We start from the raw sequence: 17,332 nt of genomic DNA, 5'->3' as shown, positions 1-17,332 counted from the left end.
CAGCGGCCATGGCTCACGGGCCCAGCCGCTCCGCGGCATGTGGGATCTTCCCGGACCGGGGCACGACCCCGCGTCCCCCGCATCGGCAGCCGGACTCTCAACCACTGCGCCACCAGGGAAGCCCTTCCTATTTCTTAACACTTCATTGACCACCATAAACCACCCAAACCAAGACAAGAACTTTGACTATTACTCACACTGCTCTCCATGTTCCTAAGACAACTGAGTCTGAGGCCACAGTCGGATGCTAAAATCAGTGCAGGAGTGACCATTCTGAGGAGTAGAAAAAAGAACAAAAAGTAAAGTTTGAGACCTTCTATGCATTGACTGTTTGCATTCCACCTTTCACGGACTCAGTCATTTAATATTTATTAGTTTATGGTAATTCTTTCCGGTTGGACCTCAGAGTTCCAGACACGTATTCATCATGCACGACTCATACGCCACCAGTGGTCACCATCGAGCCAGTATTGCCCCTCTTTTTCTTCGTTCATTTCTATGTGTTTATTGATCAAATCACTAATTCACTAGTAATAATTTTAAATCACATGATCCACAAAAACCCAAGAAGAGTTTTTACATACATAATCTGTACACAGAATAATTCTCACATCAATATATATCTTTCACTATATCCTCAGTTTTACAAACATTCAATACACAATACAATGCATCATATCAATCTCATATTTATTGCTAGTCTAGAGTTGACCATCTTTGATTATTTTTCACACTTTTTAATAATATTTTGAATACTCTTAAACAAACCAACCAAACCAAGACAAGAACTTTGACTATTACTCACATGGTCTTCATGCTCCTAACACAGATGTAACCAGAAAGCTCCTGACAATGGAAGATGCTTAAATCAGCTCAAGTGCATTCATTCTGAAGAGTACAAAGCAGGACAAAGAAATCAAAAAAACTCAGACCTTATCTCCATTGATCCTTGATTTCTGCATTTCAGTTACTCATTGAGGTATTTATTAATTTTGCATAAATATACATTTTTCCTTAACAAAAAAGGACTAACCTTCAACTTGGAACTGATCCAGATAAAAAAACTGATTTTTACAAAACAGTGTCCAGATGATCCTAAACCAGAGGTAACATTCTTGAATCATTTATTTCTTAAGGAACAACTTTTTAATATTAACATGAAAACTTTTATGAGCAATATTTTTTGTCTCACCACATATGTTCATGTTGAAAAATGCTTCACCCGCCTCTTCTTTATCTATTTATTTATATTTGTTTAATGGTTCTATCATTGATTCATTAGCAATAGCAAATCTAAATCTATGAATCTAAATAAGAACACGATATTTGTATATTGCTGACATCTGTCTACAGGATCATCTCAAACACAGGCAATAGACTAGATCTCAGGTTGACCCCGAGTTCCACACTCATACTACTCATCATCTGTGACTCACATGCCCCAGGCATCACTGATGGTCCACATTAGACCCTCGTTTTCTTCATTTGTTTTACATTGGTATCAATTAAATAATTCATTCACGGATTTTAACAAAAATCAAATTATTTAAGAAAACACACGAACAAGATCCTTACATATTCCTGAAGTCTGTCTACAGAATCTTTTCCCATATACACTATATTGTTTCATTAAGTGACTTCAACATTGGTTAGTCAACATGATGGTTCTTATGACATCTCTTATTATCTATTATGGATAATTTTTCATTATATTTAGTACTTTTTAATAATGCCAGGAATACTCAAACAAATGACTGAAACCAAAATAAGATCTCTGACTACTACTATTCATCTGTTCTCTTTCCTGACACAGAGGCAACATAACCTTGATCACAACAGAACCTAAGATCAGCTCGGTGCATCCATTCTGAAGAGTACCAAGCAGACATAATGATAAAAAAAAAGTTGAGACATTCTCTTCTGTCCATTTATCCACAATTTCCATCCTCCATGTACATAGTCATTTAAGTGTTTATTAATTCATGGTAATTTTTATTTTTCTTTCAATACAATGAATATCAAACATGCAACTGACTCAGGGCAATAACTGGCTACTACTAATCATTGTCAATATCATGCTTATTTAGTTCAAGATATAACATATTTGGTCCATTTTATTATCTATTTCAGTATATATTAATATTCATTTTGCTGACTAAATATTTTATTAATTAACAATGCTTCACCCCTCTTCATCTTTATTCATTTATACATTTGTTAACTTATTCTGCCATTGATTCTTTTATAATTATATTTTTTAAATTCATAAACACAAAGACCAAGAAAAAGATCACTGTATAATCCTGAAATCTATCTATAGTCACTTAAAATATGATGAATAGATAGAGTCCCTTTGTGTTGATTCTCAGACTTCTGGACATGTAGAATTCATCGTATATGACTCATACACTAGTCATCATCATTAGACCATGATTGGCCAACTTTCTCTTTATGTCACCAATATTTGTTTACTAATTCACTAATAAGGAAATACACGTAAATCACAAAAGAAGACAAGAATAAGATTCTTGAATATCTCATAACATCCACCTATAGACTCATTCATTTCAATCAACTCTTTCAACTAACTGAACTCAATGTTCCATTTATGGATTAATCAATGTAATGCTTCATATTAATCTGATATTAAGCATCAGTATGGTTGGCTTTCTTTGATTATATTCAATACTTTTTAATAATACAGTGAATAGTTGTTTTAAAAAAAACCACTCAAACCAAGTCAAGAACTTTGACTATTATGCTGTTCTCCACGCTCCTAATACAAAGATGCAACCATACAGCTTGTGACTTTGTAAGAATCTTTAAATAAGCTCGAGTGGGTCCATTCTGAGGAGCAAAAAGAGGAGCTGATGATAAAAAAAATAAGACATTCTATCCATTGATCTATAGATTACACCATTCATTTACATAGTTGTTGAGGTATTTATTAAAATAGGTTAATATATTTCTTCTTAATAAATCAAATTGTCAAACTGGAAACTGACTCAACGATAACTGACTGTTACTTACAAGGTTCTGTTATCATCCTTTTGTCAAAGACAAAACACACTTGGCAAAATACACATGGTACGTTTATTGTCCATTCCAAATTATATTATTTTTCCTCATACATTCCTGCCATTAGTTTAAAGGGTCAATTCAAACAGAGATAATGAACTAGATTTTTTTCAGGTTGGACCACATTCCAGACACACATTCATCATATATGACTCATACACCATCAGTGGTCATCACTGATCCAATATTGCCCCTCCTTTTTTTCATTAATTTCTATAGGTTTGTTGATTAAATCATTACCTCATTAATAATCATTTTAAAATGTTATGATTCACAAAAACTCAAGAATACTTTTTGTGTCCCTAATCTATATATGGAATTATTCTCACAACAGTATATCTCTCACTAATTATCCTGTTTTTCATATATACATCGATATGATAACTTTATCCCATATTTATCACTGAGATAGAGTTGCATTCTCTAAATCTATTTTGCACTTTTAAATGAATAACTTTAAAAAAAAACCACTGAAACCAAGAGAGTAACCTCACTACTACTCACATTAATCTCTGTCTTCCTAGTATATACAGGCAACCGTAGAGCTCATGAGGGTGGAAGATGCTGAAAGCAGCTCGAGTGCATCTGTACTGAGAAGTACAACACAGAGCAGACAATTAAAAAAATGAGACTTAATCACCATTTCTGAATAGGTATCAATGTTTTCAATTTTATTAATAATATCTTTTGCCATGCAACATACATTCATAATTGGACAATGCTTCACCCTATTGTTTTTTAATGTATGTATTTATATTTGTCTAATGATTCTATAGTAATTCCATAATAGTAACACATCTAAGTTATGAAATGAATACAAGAATATGATCTTTGTATATGTCTCACATCTCTTTATAGAAACAATTTCAACAGAGGAACAGGTTAATTTTGTTCTGTGTTGGACCTCAGAGTTTCAGACACAAATTTTTTCATCGTCCATGACTCCTATGCCATCAGACATTGTCACTGGTCCATGATTTGGTCTGTTCCTCTTCATTTGTATGTTTGTACTGATTAAATTATGAATTCATTGATAAGAATAAAAATAATACATGGTTCATAAAAACTCTAGGACAAGATTCCTAACACTGGTTTACAGAATCATTTTCCACACAGACTATACCTTTTTCATTAATAGACCTCAATCCTGCACATTATTGAAACATAATGTTTCATATACTATTTATCATTAGGAATTTTTTAATTTTTTAATGAATTTAATACTTTTTAATAATATTGTAAATACCCTTAAACAGATGACCCAATCCAAGACAACAGTGTGGACCATTACTCACCTTGGTCTCTTTCCACACAAGGAAGCAGCAGACAATCTTGATGACAACAGGAGCTGAAGTCATTTCCAGCATCTGTTCTGAAGAGGACCAAGCAGACAAGATGATAAAAATGTTGAGACTTTCTCTCCACTGATTTAAAGTTTCCACAACTCATCTGCATAGTCATTTAGGCATTTATTAATTTATGGTAAGATTTATTTATTTTGCTCTTAAGGAATCAAATGTCAAAGTTGTAACTGAATCAGTAAATGACAATTATCACTATTATTCTCACTCAAAGACATATACACTTGATCATTTTATTTTCCATCCCTATTTACATCATCAGATTTCTTCATAATACTTTTTAACAATGAACAGTGTTTCCGCTCTTCATATTTATTTACTTACCTATTTATTTATTTATCCTGCCATTGATTTCTTAATAATAATACTTTTAGGTATTTCTGTACACTAAGACTAAGAACATGATCCTCATATATGCCTGGCATCTCCCTACAGGATCACTTCAAAAGAGGGGAGAATATTAGATTTCTTTTGCGTTGGGCCTCAGAACTCCAGACCCGTAGTGTTCCTCATCAAAGACTCATACCACAAGTCATCATTGTTTATCCAGATTTGGTCCTCATTACCTTCATTCACGTCAACACTTTTTATTGATTAATTCATCAATTCACTAATAATAATAAAATAAATGCTTCACGGTCACAAAAACTTAAAACAAACAAGGACCTTGGCTCTTTCATTTGTCTATAGAATTACTTCCCAGAGAAACTATCATTAATTGACCTCAAAGTTTCCTATATAGATTCATTAATATGAATCCTATATAGATTCATTAATGCTTCATATTAACCCTACTTTTACTGTTTAGCCATGGTCGACAATCATCAATTATATTTCACATTTTTTTAAAGATTTTTTGATGGGGACCATTTTAAAAGTCCTTATTGAATTTGTTACAATATTGTTTCTGTTTTATGTTTTGGTTTTTTGGCCCCGCAGCATGTGGGATCTCAGGTCCCTGACCAGGGATCGAACCCGCACCCCCTGCAACAGAAGGCGAAGTCTTAACCACTGGACCACCAGGGAAGTCCCTCACAGGTTTTAAGAATGCAGTGAAAATCTTATAAAAAAACAAAACCACAAAACCAAGAAAATAATTTTGACTATTACTCACTTTGCTCTCCAAGCTCTTAACACATAGATGCAACCACAGGATTCGTGACATCGGTGGAACACTTAAGTCAGCCCATTGCAACGATTCTAAGGAGTACAAGACAAAGTAGAAGATTAAAAAAGAGGTTAAGATATCATTTTCATTAGTCCTTGAATTCCACCTTTCATTTAGTCAGTCATTTAGGTAGGTAGTGAATTGGGATAATTTGTATTTTATTTTCTCCTAAGTAAAAGAACAATATCGATCTTGACAATGACAGAGAACATGAAAATTTGACTTATCAATAACTATGTCATGCTTAGTCAAAGAATACCCCCCTTGTACCATATGTTTCCTAACATACATTTGTTTTTAATATATGTTGATAGTATTTCTTGCCTAACCACATATTTCTATAATTGGAGAAAGTTCCACCACCTTCATCTTTATTTATCTATTTATTATTTGATTGATCCAATTATAAAAATAAAAAGAAAATGAATGAACATAAAACAAGATCCTTGTATACTCCTGACATGTGTCTATAGGATCACCTGAAATAGGGGCAATGGGCCAGAATCCATTTGCATTGGACCTCAGAGTTCCAGACACGTATTCATCGTACACGACTCATAACGCACCGAACAGTCATCATGGATCCAATGTTGTACATATTTTCTTCGTTCATTTCTACAGTGTTTATTGACTAATTCATTAATTCACTAATAATAATTTTTAAACCCAATTATTCGCAAAAAGCCAGAAAAGCCCTGAAATCCCTATTCTGTATATATAATAGAATTATTTTCACATCAGTATATCTCTTTGTTTATATCCTTTGTTTTTATGTTACATATTAATTCAGTATTTATCACTGGGCTACAGTTGGCCATTCTTATCATATATGGTACTTCTCAATAATACACTAAATACCCTGAAAGGAATCACTGAAATCCATACAAGACTTTTGACTATTACTCACACTGGTGTCTGTTCTCCTAACACAGAGATGCAATCACAGAGGTCACCATCACGGTACACTGCTTAAATCAGCTCAAGTGTTTCCATTCTGCAAAGTACAAAGCAGTCGATGATAAAAAACGTTTAAGTATAATCCCCATTGATTCTTGATATCCACATTTCATTTACTCATGCATTTAGGTATTTATAAATTATTCACACTGGAGATATTTTTATCTTAACAAAATGAACAACAGCAAACTTGAGACAAACCCACAACAATATAATGGACTCTGTATTGATATGATCCTTAGTCAAAGCGATGCTCTTGGTCCATTTATTACTGACTGAGTTTCAGTGTTTTCAATTTTATTGATAGTATTTCTTGCCTCGCCACATGTTTATAGTTAGACAAAGTTCACCCTTTTTTCTTTACCTGTTATTTATATTTATTTAATGGTTCTATAATTAATCCATTAATAATAATAAATCTAAATCTATGAACCAAATATGTATACTGGGTATATCTTAACATGAAATACAAGAAATACACTAGGTATTTTGTTGGACCTCAGTATCTAGACATATATTACTCATTATCCAGACTCATCTGCTACCATTCATCATCACTGGCCCATGAAAGCCCTCTTTCTTTTCATTCTCATAAACATCTGTTTATTGATAAATTCATTGCTAAATACACATAAATAAAAAATAAACTAAAATATTGTCAATATCTATCTCTAAAATCTTTTCCAGAGACTAACTCCGTTTCAAAAACTGATCTCAAGGATACATTTATAGATTAATCAACATAACATTTCATGTCACTCTGATACTAACATGGCATTTTTCCTTCTTTGATTACATTTCATATTTTGAATAATACGTGAATAACCTTAAACAAACCACTCAAACTAAAACATTGACTATTACTCACATGGTCTTCATACTCCCACAGCACAGATGAAACCAGAGAGCTCGTGACCACGCAAGATGCTTCAATCAGCTCCAGTGCATCCGTTCTGAGGAATATAAAGCAGAGGAGATGATAATAAAATGAGATGCTCTTCCTGACATCTGTCTATAGGATGCCTTCTCAAGTTGAAAATGGAGTAGCTTAATTCAATATTGGACCTCAGAGTTCCAGACATGTATTCATCGTATATGACTCATATTGATGATGACCAGAAATCATCATCGATCCAATATTGGTCCTATTTTTCTACATACATTTGTATATCTTTATTGCTTAAATCAAAAATCCACTAATAATTTCAGCAGTACAATTCAAAAAACAAAACAAGAAGAGCCTTGGTGTACACAGAAGTATTGTTACTGTAACATATCTTCCTCGATAATACATTGTTTTCCATATATACATTAATCAATATAATGGTTCATATATCCATACTCAGCACTGAGATGTGGCTGCCTTCTTTACTTATATTCCACATTTCTTAATAATACAGTAAATTACTTTAATAAAAACACAGAGAACTTCAACTGTTACTCACATTAATCTCCATCCTTCTATTATACAGAGGCGGCCAGAGCTCCTGTCCATGGAAGATGCTAAATCATCTCTACTGCCTTCATTCTGAGGAGTACACAGCACAGAAGATGGTAAAAATATTGAGACCTAATAGCCACTGATCCTCGTTTTCTGCATTTCGTTTACTCAGTATTTAGGTATTTATTACTTTTTCTTTCTCTCTATATTTTTTATCTTGTTAAAAGAGAAAGCTCAATCTATAGTCTTAGGCAGAACAATTAAACTGTCTTTACTGATGCATTTCTATCTAACTTTGGTCCAAGAGGTGACCTTCACCCATTTATTCAATGGGCAGCAGTGTTTTCAATGTTTGTTAACAGTATCTTTTGCCAAACAAAACACATTCATATTTGGACAATGCTTCACTCTATTTTTCCTTATGTTTATTTATATTTGTTTAATGGTTCTATCAGAGATCCATTAATAATAACAAATCTAAGTCTGTGAAATCCATACAAAGATATGATCTATTTATATTCCTGTCATCTCTCTACAGAGACAATTTCACCAGAAGGAAGAGACTACTTATGGTCTGGGCTGGACCTCAGAGTTTCAGACATATTTTCATCGTTCAGGACTCTTCCCGTCACGATCAGCATCATTGGTCCATCACTGAGTCTCTTTTCTTCCATCATTTCTATATTTGTATTGATTAAATCATTAATTGGTAATAACCCCAAGAATAAGACCCGTCAATACCCCTAACCTCAGTTTACAGAATCATTTCCCATTGAGGGTCTATCTCTTCCAATATTCGACCTCAATCCTATCCATTATCAATTATCCAAAAGAATATTTCTATTTATCATTGAACTATGAGTCAGTTTTTGATTAATTTAATACTTTTTAATAACACCATGAGTACCCTCAAACGCACCACCAGTCCAAGACAACAACCTTGCCCATTGTTCACCTTAGTTTCCTTCCTGACACAGGGGCGGTGTGACAAGTGAGCACAGCAGAAGCTGAAATAGCAGGAACATCCATCCTGAAGAATAACAAGAAGACAAGGTGATAAAAATACTGAGATACTCTCTCCATTGATCCAGATATCACACTATCCATTTGCACAGTAATTGAGGCATTGACTAAATTATGGTAATATGTGTTTCTTTTTCCCTTAATAAATCAAACGTCAAAGTTGTAACTGACTCAGTCAGTAACCAATACCTGTCACTTTCTCTATCACCCAAAGAGGTAACACCATTATACCACATCTTTCTCAATGTTTATCTGTCTTTTCAATATTTATTAATGTATTACTATATGATAGTAACTTTTGCCTAACCACATACTTTTATATTTGAAAAAGGCTTCACTTTCATCATTTTTTTATTTTACACATTTGTATATTGACTATGTCATTGATTCAATTATAAAAATAGAAAAAATGCATGGTAATAATAACCAAAACAAAGATCTTTGTATATTCCTAACCACTGCCTATAAGGTCACTTCAAACAGGACAATGGACTAGATTCCATTTGCATCAGACGTCAGAGCTCCAGACACATGTTCATCGTACGCAACCCATATGCCACGGACAGTCATCATCAGACCAATATTGTCCATCTTTTTCTACATACATTTCTATTTCTTTATTGTGTAAATCACAAATTCACTAATAATTTTAATCAGTGCAATTTAAAAAAAAAACAAAGAGAGCCTTGATGTATAAAGAATTATTCTTACTTTAACACATGAATACAAGAATATGATCTATTTATATTCCTGAAACCTCTCAACAGAAAAAGTTTCATCAGAGGAAATATACTACTTCTGTCGCATTGGACCTCAGAGTTCCAGACATGTTTTCATCGTTTAGGACTCTTCCCGAAACGATCATCATCATTGGTCCATGACTGAGTCTCTTTTCTTTGTTCAATTCTGTTCATTGACTAATTCAGTAATGCACTCATAATAACTAAAAAAACCCTATTATTCACAAAACCTTAGAAGAGTCATGATATCCCTATTGTGTACATAGATCATTCTCACATCAACGTATCTCTTTTTTTAAATTAGATGCTGTTTTTCACTGACGCAGTAATCAATTAATGTGTCATAAAATTCAATAGTTATCACTGAGCTACACTTGGCCTTCTGTTATTCTATATGGAACATTCAAACAATACAATGAATACACACAAACCAAAACAAACAAACAAACAGAAATCAACAAAATTGTGATAAGAAATTTGACTATTACTCACATTGGTTTCTGTGCTTCTAACCCAGAGATGCAATCATAAGGTGCATCACCACAGAACAATGCTTCATCAGCGTGAATGTGTCCATTTTGAACAATATGAAGTACAGTCGATGAGAAAAATAAAGGAAAGAAAAATTATCGTCATTGACTCTTGCATTCTACGTCTCGTTTACCCAGACCTTTAGGAATGTATAGCTTTTTCTAATGTAGACATTGTTTTCTCTTGAAAGAAAGAAAAACCTCATACTTGACACTGACTCTGAAAAACAAAATCGACTTCCCATACTTCAAGTCTATCTGAATCTTAGCCACAGAGGTAACATCTTTCATCCACTGATTTCATAATGGGCACCAGTGTTGGAAATTTCTCTTACTATCTCTTTCCTCCCATTTATGTTCACGATTAGACAATAATATATCTGTTCTTCTTCATCTATTATCTGTATCTTTAAAGGTACTCTCACTAATGTATTAATAATTTTAAAACTCAATCTTAGAACTTGAACTTTAAACATTTATAACATCTGTCCATAGGATGAAATAAACAAAGAAACAGAGTATGAAATGTCTTGGGCCTCAAGGTTCCAGACCTTTTTCATTTGTCATCCATGACTCATCTGTTAATCATCATTGGTTCATTTGAGACATAGTTTCAGTTCATTCACTTATATATTTGTATCAATTAAATCCTTATTCATTGATAATAATAAAATAAATACATGATTAACAAAAACCAAAGAACAAGACACTCAAATACCCCGACTTGTCTCTAATTAATACCAAAATAGATTATACCTTTCATTAATAAATATCGATGTTATATATTGTCAATAAATCAACATAAGGTTTCATATCATATTTATCATTGGGCCATAGTTAACCTTTTGATGATATCTGTCACGTTTGAGAATACAATGAAAACACTTGAACCAATTCCCCAAACCAAGACAGGACCCCACCCGGGTCTCTGTGCCACAGTAACCTGAAAAGGAGACCCTTGATCACAATGGAGGCTGAAATCACCTTGCGCTTCTATTCTGAAAAGTACCAGAGAAGGTGATGACAGAGATTGAGACTTTCACACCATGGATCAGCAGATTTGTTGATTGATGCTTTCACTGAATCAATTAGCATAACCAATGAAAACGCATGAAGAGAAAGACCACATTTCTTGTGTATTGGACCTCAGAGTTCCAGACACGTATTATTCGTCATCGATGACTCATACGCTGGCATTTATCATCATCGATCCAGAAAAGATGACCTTCTCTTCATTCTATATGGTTCACTGATTCATGCGTTAATTCACTAATGCCAGTTTTGACACTCTTGCGTTTGCAAAACCCAGCGAGGCCTCGCTATCACTCACCTGTCTCTAGAACCATTCTCACGTCATCATATCTCTCTCATATTTATTATCGGGTTTGTGCTTCACAACAGTTCCTTGTTTATCAGTGGGATAAAGATGCCTTCCTTTAATTTCCTTTCACTCATTTTGTTAGCACAGTCATTACTTTTAGAGAATCCACCCACCCCCAGACTAGGAACTAGATGATGCTCACATGGGTGTTCTGGCTCGTACAACCAAGATGCCATCCTAGGCTGGCACTCGAGGAAGAATCCTCATTTCTGGTCCAGTGCGTCCACTCTGAGGAGTATAAAACAAAGCAGAAGATAAAAATGGTGGAGACAATCCACTCATCCATGCTTCCACATTCACATCGTTATGTAAGCTATCCCTAATGTAGCGGATATGTGAAATCTTATGAAAACGAACCATTTTTATCTTGACACTGCACTACACAATGAAGATTCCATCACTTCTCTTGGCCCCCTCACCCTTACCCTAAGTGGTAACAGTCAGGTATCATTCATTTTTAATTGAAATTCAGGGTGTCCGTGGTATATTAATAGTATTTCTTGGCTCAGCACATATTTCAGTAATTGGAAATTGTTTTACTCCATTCATCTTTATTTTTAATTATATATTTATTTACAGATTCTCACATTTTCCAATTACAATAATAGAATGAATATCCATGAACACAAAGACCACAAATAAGCCCCTCCTTTATTCTTGACATCTGTTTATAGGATGCCTTCTCGAGTTGAGAATGGACTCGATTAATTTAATATTGGACCTCAGAGTTCCTCAGAGTTCCAGAGTTCCAGAATATATTGGTATATTCACCATATGCCACTCATAATGATGACCGGAAATCATGATTGATCCAATATTGTTCCTATTTTCCTACATATATTGCTATTTTTTATTGATTAAATAAAAAATTCACTAATAATTTTAGCAGTACAACTCAAACAAAAGAAACAAGAAAAGCCTTGATGTATATAGAATAATTTGTACCTAAATATATATCTCTCTTTAATACATTGTTTTCCATATGTGCATTAATCAATATAATAGTTTGTATATCAATACTCAACACTGAGATATAGCTGCCTTTACTTATATTCCACATTTCTTAATAATACAGTAAATTACTTTAATAAAAAAACAGAGAATTTCAACTGTTACTCACATTAATCTCCATCCTCCTATTATACAGAGGCAACCAGAGCTCCTGTCCATGGAATATGCTAAATCATCTCTACTGCCTTCATTCTGAGGAGTACAGAACACAGAAGATGATAAAAATATTGAGACCTAATCGCCACGGATCCTTGTTTTCTGCATTTCATTTACTCAGTAGTTAGGTATTATTAGTTTTTCTTTCTCTCTTATCTTGTTAAAAGAAAAAAACTCAATCTTTAGTTTGAGGCAGAACAATTAAACTGTCTTTACTGATGCATTTCTATCTAACTTTGGCCCAAGAGGTGACCTTCACCCATTTATTTAATGGGCAGCAGTGTTTTCAATGTTTGTTAACAGTATCTTTTGCCAAACAAAACACATTCATATTTGGACAATGCTTCACCTTATTTTTCCTTATGTTTCTTTATATTTGCTTAAAGGTTCTAACACAGATCCATTAATAATAACAAATCTAAGCCTGTGAAATCCATACAAAGATATGATCTATTTATATTCCTGTCATCTCTCTATAGAAACAGTTTCACCAGAAGGAAGAGACTACTTATGGTCTGGGCTGGACCTCAGAGTTTCAGACATGTTTTCATCGTTCAGGACTCTTCCCGTCACGACCAGCATCATCGGTCCATCACTGAGTCTCTTTTCTTCCATCATTTCTATATTTGTATTGATTAAATCATTAATTAATTGGTAATAATAAAAATAATATATGGTTCACTAAATATTCCAAGAATAAGACTCTTCAATACCCCTAATCTCAGTTTACAGAATCATTTCCCACTAAGGGTCCATCTCTTCCAATTTTCAACCTCAATCCTATCCATTATCAATTATTCAAAAGAATATTTCTTATATTTATCATTGAACTATGAGTAAGTTTTTGATTAATTTAATACTTTTTAATAACACCATGAGTACCCTCAAACGCACCACCAGTCCAAGACAACAACCTTGCCCATTGTTCACCTTAGTTTCCTTCCTGACACAGGGGCGGTGTGACAAGTGAGCACAGCAGAAGCTGAAATAGCAGGAACATCCATCCTGAAGAATAACAAGCAGACAAGGTGATAAAAATACTGAGATACGCTCTCCATTGATCCAGATATCACACTATCCATTTGCACAGTAATTGAGGCATTGACTAAATTATGGTAATATGTGTTTCTTTTTCCCTTAATAAATCAAATGTCAAAGTTGTAACTGACTCAGTCAGTAACCAATACCTGTCACTTTCTATATCACCCCTAGCCAAAGAGGTGATATACCACTTCTTTCCCAATGGTTGTAAGTCTTTTCAATAAATTTTTTTTTAAAGAATTATGGGGGTTTTTTTTGATGTGGACTATTTTTAAAGTCTTTATTGAATTTGTTCCAATATCGCTTCTGTTTTATGTTTTGGTTTTTTTGGCCACGAGGCATGTGGGATCTTAGCTCCCCGACCAGGGATCGAAACCGCACCCACTGCATTGGAAGACGAATTCTTAACCAATGGGCCGCCAGGGAAGTCCCTCAAAAAATATTAATGTATTAATATACAATAGTAATTTTTGCCTAACCACATATTTTTATAATTGGAAAAGGCTTCATATTCATCCTTTTTTTATTTTACACATCTGTATATTCACTTATTTCATTGATTCAGTTATAAAAATAGAAAAAATGCCTGGTCATAATAACCAAAACAAACATCTTTGTGTATTCCTAACCACTGCCTATAAGGTCACTGCAAACAGGAAAATGGACTAGAATCCATTTGCATCGGACCTCAGAGCTCCAGACACGTATTCATCGTACACGACTCATACGCCACCGGTAGTCATCATGGATCCAATGTTGTCCCTTTTTTTCTAAATATATTTCTATCTCTTTATTGTGTAAATCACAAAGTCACTAATAATTTTATCAGTAAAATTAGAAAAACAAGAAGAGTTTCGATGTATATAGAATATTCTTACTTTAATACATCTCTCATTAACACTCTCAGTTTTCCGTATATTCATTAATCAATATAATGATTCTTATACCAATACTCAACACTGAGATGCAGCCGCCTTCTTTACTTATAGTCCACATTTCTTAATCATACATTGAATTACTTTAATAAAAAAACAAACTGAGAAAAGAACTTCGACTATTACTCACGTTAATCTCCATCCTCCTATTATTCAGAGGCAAGCACAGAGCTCATGCCCATGAAAGATGCTAAATCATCTCTATTGCCTTCATTCTGAGGAGTACAGAACACAAGAGATGATAAAAATATTCAGACCTAATTGCCATTGATCCTTATTTTCCAAATTTCATTTACTCAGTATTTAGGTAGTTATTATTTTTTCTTTCAATACTTTCTATTTTGTTAAAAGAGAAAGCTCTATCTTTAGTCTGAGGCAGAACAATTAAACTGACTCTTACATATGCATTTCTATCCAAACTGGGTCAAATAGGTGACCCTCAGCCATTTATTTAATGGGCATCAGTGTTTTCAATGTTTGTTAACAGTAACTTTTGTTATAAAGTTCCAATTTGGACAACGTTTCACCCTACTTTTCCTTATATGTTTATTTATACTTGCTTAATGGTTCCATCACAGATCCATTAATAACAACAAATCTAAGTCTATGAAATCAATATAAGAATATGATTTCTTTATATTCCTGACACCTCTCTATAGAAATAATTTCAAAGAGGGAAGAGACTACTTATGATCAGGGTTGGACCTCAGTTTCAACCAGGTTTTCATCCTTCAGGATTCTTTCCATCACGATCATCATCATTGGCCCATGATTGAGTCTCTTTTCTTCGTTCATTTCTATTTGTTTATTGACTAATTCAGTAAGTCACTCATAATAATTTTAAAACCCTATTATTCACAAATCCCAAGAAGAGTCATGATATTGCTATCTATAAATAGATCATTCTCACAGCAATGTACCTCTTTTTAAATTATATGCTGTTACTCATCTGTGCATTAATCAATTAATGTTTCATAAACTTCTGTATCACTGAGCTGCATTGTCCCTCTGTTATCCTATATGGAACTTTCAAATAGTACACTGTATACACACACAGAGGAAAAAAAAATCACTGAAACCAAGACAAGAAATTTGACTGTTACTCACATTGGTCTCTGTGCTTCTAACACAGAGATGCAATCATTAAGGTGCATCACCATGGAATAACGCTTCATCAGCGCAAATGTTTCCATTTTGAACAATATGAAGTACAGTCAATGAGAAAAAAAACAAATTTATTGCCATTGACTCTTGCATTCTACATCTCATTTACCCAGTCATTTAGGAATTTATAACTTTTTTATAATGCAGACGTTGTTTTTTCTTAACAGAAAGAACAACTTCAAACTTGAGATTGACTCAGAACAATAAAATCAACTCTGAATAGTTCAAGTCTATCTGATACTTGGCCAGAGAGGTGATACCCTTGAGCCATCCATTTCATAATGGACATCAATGTTGGCAATTCTTATTAATATTTCTTGTCTCATTATATATGTTCCTAATTAGACAATAATTTACTGTTCTTCTTCATCTATTATCTACATATCTTTAAGGGTGCTCTCATTGCTGTATTACTAATTTTTAAACTCGGTCTAAGCACTTGAACTTCTTAACATCTATGCATAGGATGAAATAAACAAAGAAAAAGAGTATGGACTGTGTTGGGCCTCAGCGTTCCAGACCCTTATTTTTCATCATCCACGGTCATGTGTTAATCATCATTGATTCATTTGGGCCCATGTTTAGTTCATTTATTTATATATTTGTACCAATTAAATGATTACCTCACTTATAATAATAAAATAAATATTTGAGTAACAAAAACCAAAGAACTAGCCACTGGATATCCCTAACTTGTCTCTAATACCAACACAGATTATACCATTCATTAATAAATATGAACGTTATATATTATCAATTAATCAACATAAGGTCTCATATGATATTTATCATTGGGCCATAGTTAACTTTTTGATTATATTTACTACTTTCAAAGAATACAATGAAAACACTTAAACCAACTCCCCAAACCAAGACAGGAACCCTGGCTATAGCTCACCTGGGTCTCTGTCCCATAGCAACCTGAAAAGGAGAACCTTGATCAAAATGGAGGCTGAACTCACCTTGAGCTTCTATTCTGAAAAGTACCAAATGGAGAAGGTGATGACTGAGATTGAGACTTTCACACCATGGATCGGCAGATTTGTTGACTGATGCTTTCATTGGCTCAATTAGCATAACCAATGAAAACGCATGAAGAGAAAGACCACATTTCTTTTGTATTGGACCTCAGCGTTCCAGACACGTATTATTCGTCATCGATGACTCATACGCTGGCATTTATCATCATCGATCCAGAAAAGATGATTTTCTCTTCATTCATTCTATATGATTTATTGGTTAATTCATTAATTCACTAATTACAATTTTAAAACAATATGATTCACAAAACACCAAGAAGTCCTTGTTATTCCTGATATGTATCTTGAGTCATTCTCAAATCAATG

The 17,332-nt window shown here is 33.6% G+C and overlaps 15 non-coding genes and 2 pseudogenes across 15 annotated transcripts; all 17 read right to left on the bottom strand.

Moving 5' to 3' along the window:
* Positions 1 to 395: 395 nt before the first annotated feature.
* Positions 396 to 467, bottom strand: LOC112066861 (small nucleolar RNA SNORD113/SNORD114 family). Its single transcript, XR_002892935.1, has one exon. It is a non-coding gene; the product is annotated as a small nucleolar RNA SNORD113/SNORD114 family (small nucleolar RNA).
* Positions 468 to 1,389: 922 nt separating this feature from the next.
* On the bottom strand, positions 1,390 to 1,462 carry LOC112066829 (small nucleolar RNA SNORD113/SNORD114 family). Its single transcript, XR_002892907.1, has one exon. It is a non-coding gene; the product is annotated as a small nucleolar RNA SNORD113/SNORD114 family (small nucleolar RNA).
* An 896-nt stretch (positions 1,463 to 2,358) lies between these two features.
* On the bottom strand, positions 2,359 to 2,430 carry LOC112066807 (small nucleolar RNA SNORD113/SNORD114 family). The gene has a single exon (XR_002892886.1). It is a non-coding gene; the product is annotated as a small nucleolar RNA SNORD113/SNORD114 family (small nucleolar RNA).
* A 763-nt stretch (positions 2,431 to 3,193) lies between these two features.
* Positions 3,194 to 3,262, bottom strand: LOC112066882 (uncharacterized; annotated as a pseudogene).
* Positions 3,263 to 3,976: 714 nt separating this feature from the next.
* Positions 3,977 to 4,052, bottom strand: LOC112066790 (small nucleolar RNA SNORD113/SNORD114 family). The gene has a single exon (XR_002892871.1). It is a non-coding gene; the product is annotated as a small nucleolar RNA SNORD113/SNORD114 family (small nucleolar RNA).
* An 863-nt stretch (positions 4,053 to 4,915) lies between these two features.
* Positions 4,916 to 4,988, bottom strand: LOC112066824 (small nucleolar RNA SNORD113/SNORD114 family). The gene has a single exon (XR_002892902.1). It is a non-coding gene; the product is annotated as a small nucleolar RNA SNORD113/SNORD114 family (small nucleolar RNA).
* A 1,133-nt stretch (positions 4,989 to 6,121) lies between these two features.
* LOC112066880 (small nucleolar RNA SNORD113/SNORD114 family) lies at positions 6,122 to 6,194 on the bottom strand. The gene has a single exon (XR_002892953.1). It is a non-coding gene; the product is annotated as a small nucleolar RNA SNORD113/SNORD114 family (small nucleolar RNA).
* Positions 6,195 to 7,056: 862 nt separating this feature from the next.
* On the bottom strand, positions 7,057 to 7,129 carry LOC112066810 (small nucleolar RNA SNORD113/SNORD114 family). The gene has a single exon (XR_002892889.1). It is a non-coding gene; the product is annotated as a small nucleolar RNA SNORD113/SNORD114 family (small nucleolar RNA).
* A 494-nt stretch (positions 7,130 to 7,623) lies between these two features.
* Positions 7,624 to 7,700, bottom strand: LOC112066877 (small nucleolar RNA SNORD113/SNORD114 family). Its single transcript, XR_002892950.1, has one exon. It is a non-coding gene; the product is annotated as a small nucleolar RNA SNORD113/SNORD114 family (small nucleolar RNA).
* An 884-nt stretch (positions 7,701 to 8,584) lies between these two features.
* LOC112066809 (small nucleolar RNA SNORD113/SNORD114 family) lies at positions 8,585 to 8,656 on the bottom strand. Its single transcript, XR_002892888.1, has one exon. It is a non-coding gene; the product is annotated as a small nucleolar RNA SNORD113/SNORD114 family (small nucleolar RNA).
* An 880-nt stretch (positions 8,657 to 9,536) lies between these two features.
* LOC112066817 (small nucleolar RNA SNORD113/SNORD114 family) lies at positions 9,537 to 9,608 on the bottom strand. Its single transcript, XR_002892896.1, has one exon. It is a non-coding gene; the product is annotated as a small nucleolar RNA SNORD113/SNORD114 family (small nucleolar RNA).
* A 226-nt stretch (positions 9,609 to 9,834) lies between these two features.
* Positions 9,835 to 9,906, bottom strand: LOC112066800 (small nucleolar RNA SNORD113/SNORD114 family). The gene has a single exon (XR_002892880.1). It is a non-coding gene; the product is annotated as a small nucleolar RNA SNORD113/SNORD114 family (small nucleolar RNA).
* Positions 9,907 to 11,437: 1,531 nt separating this feature from the next.
* Positions 11,438 to 11,512, bottom strand: LOC112066862 (small nucleolar RNA SNORD113/SNORD114 family). The gene has a single exon (XR_002892936.1). It is a non-coding gene; the product is annotated as a small nucleolar RNA SNORD113/SNORD114 family (small nucleolar RNA).
* An 882-nt stretch (positions 11,513 to 12,394) lies between these two features.
* On the bottom strand, positions 12,395 to 12,493 carry LOC112066823 (uncharacterized; annotated as a pseudogene).
* An 873-nt stretch (positions 12,494 to 13,366) lies between these two features.
* LOC112066813 (small nucleolar RNA SNORD113/SNORD114 family) lies at positions 13,367 to 13,438 on the bottom strand. The gene has a single exon (XR_002892892.1). It is a non-coding gene; the product is annotated as a small nucleolar RNA SNORD113/SNORD114 family (small nucleolar RNA).
* A 1,130-nt stretch (positions 13,439 to 14,568) lies between these two features.
* Positions 14,569 to 14,640, bottom strand: LOC112066865 (small nucleolar RNA SNORD113/SNORD114 family). The gene has a single exon (XR_002892939.1). It is a non-coding gene; the product is annotated as a small nucleolar RNA SNORD113/SNORD114 family (small nucleolar RNA).
* A 2,467-nt stretch (positions 14,641 to 17,107) lies between these two features.
* LOC112066870 (small nucleolar RNA SNORD113/SNORD114 family) lies at positions 17,108 to 17,182 on the bottom strand. Its single transcript, XR_002892943.1, has one exon. It is a non-coding gene; the product is annotated as a small nucleolar RNA SNORD113/SNORD114 family (small nucleolar RNA).
* Between the last annotated feature and the right edge of the window lie 150 nt (positions 17,183 to 17,332).

This window comes from Physeter macrocephalus, chromosome 11, assembly GCF_002837175.3.
Source record: "Physeter macrocephalus isolate SW-GA chromosome 11, ASM283717v5, whole genome shotgun sequence".
In the NCBI taxonomy this organism is placed as follows: Eukaryota; Metazoa; Chordata; class Mammalia; order Artiodactyla; family Physeteridae; genus Physeter; species Physeter macrocephalus.
The sequence above is the reverse complement of the archived record's forward strand: the minus strand, read 5'-3'. Positions and strand labels throughout refer to the sequence as shown.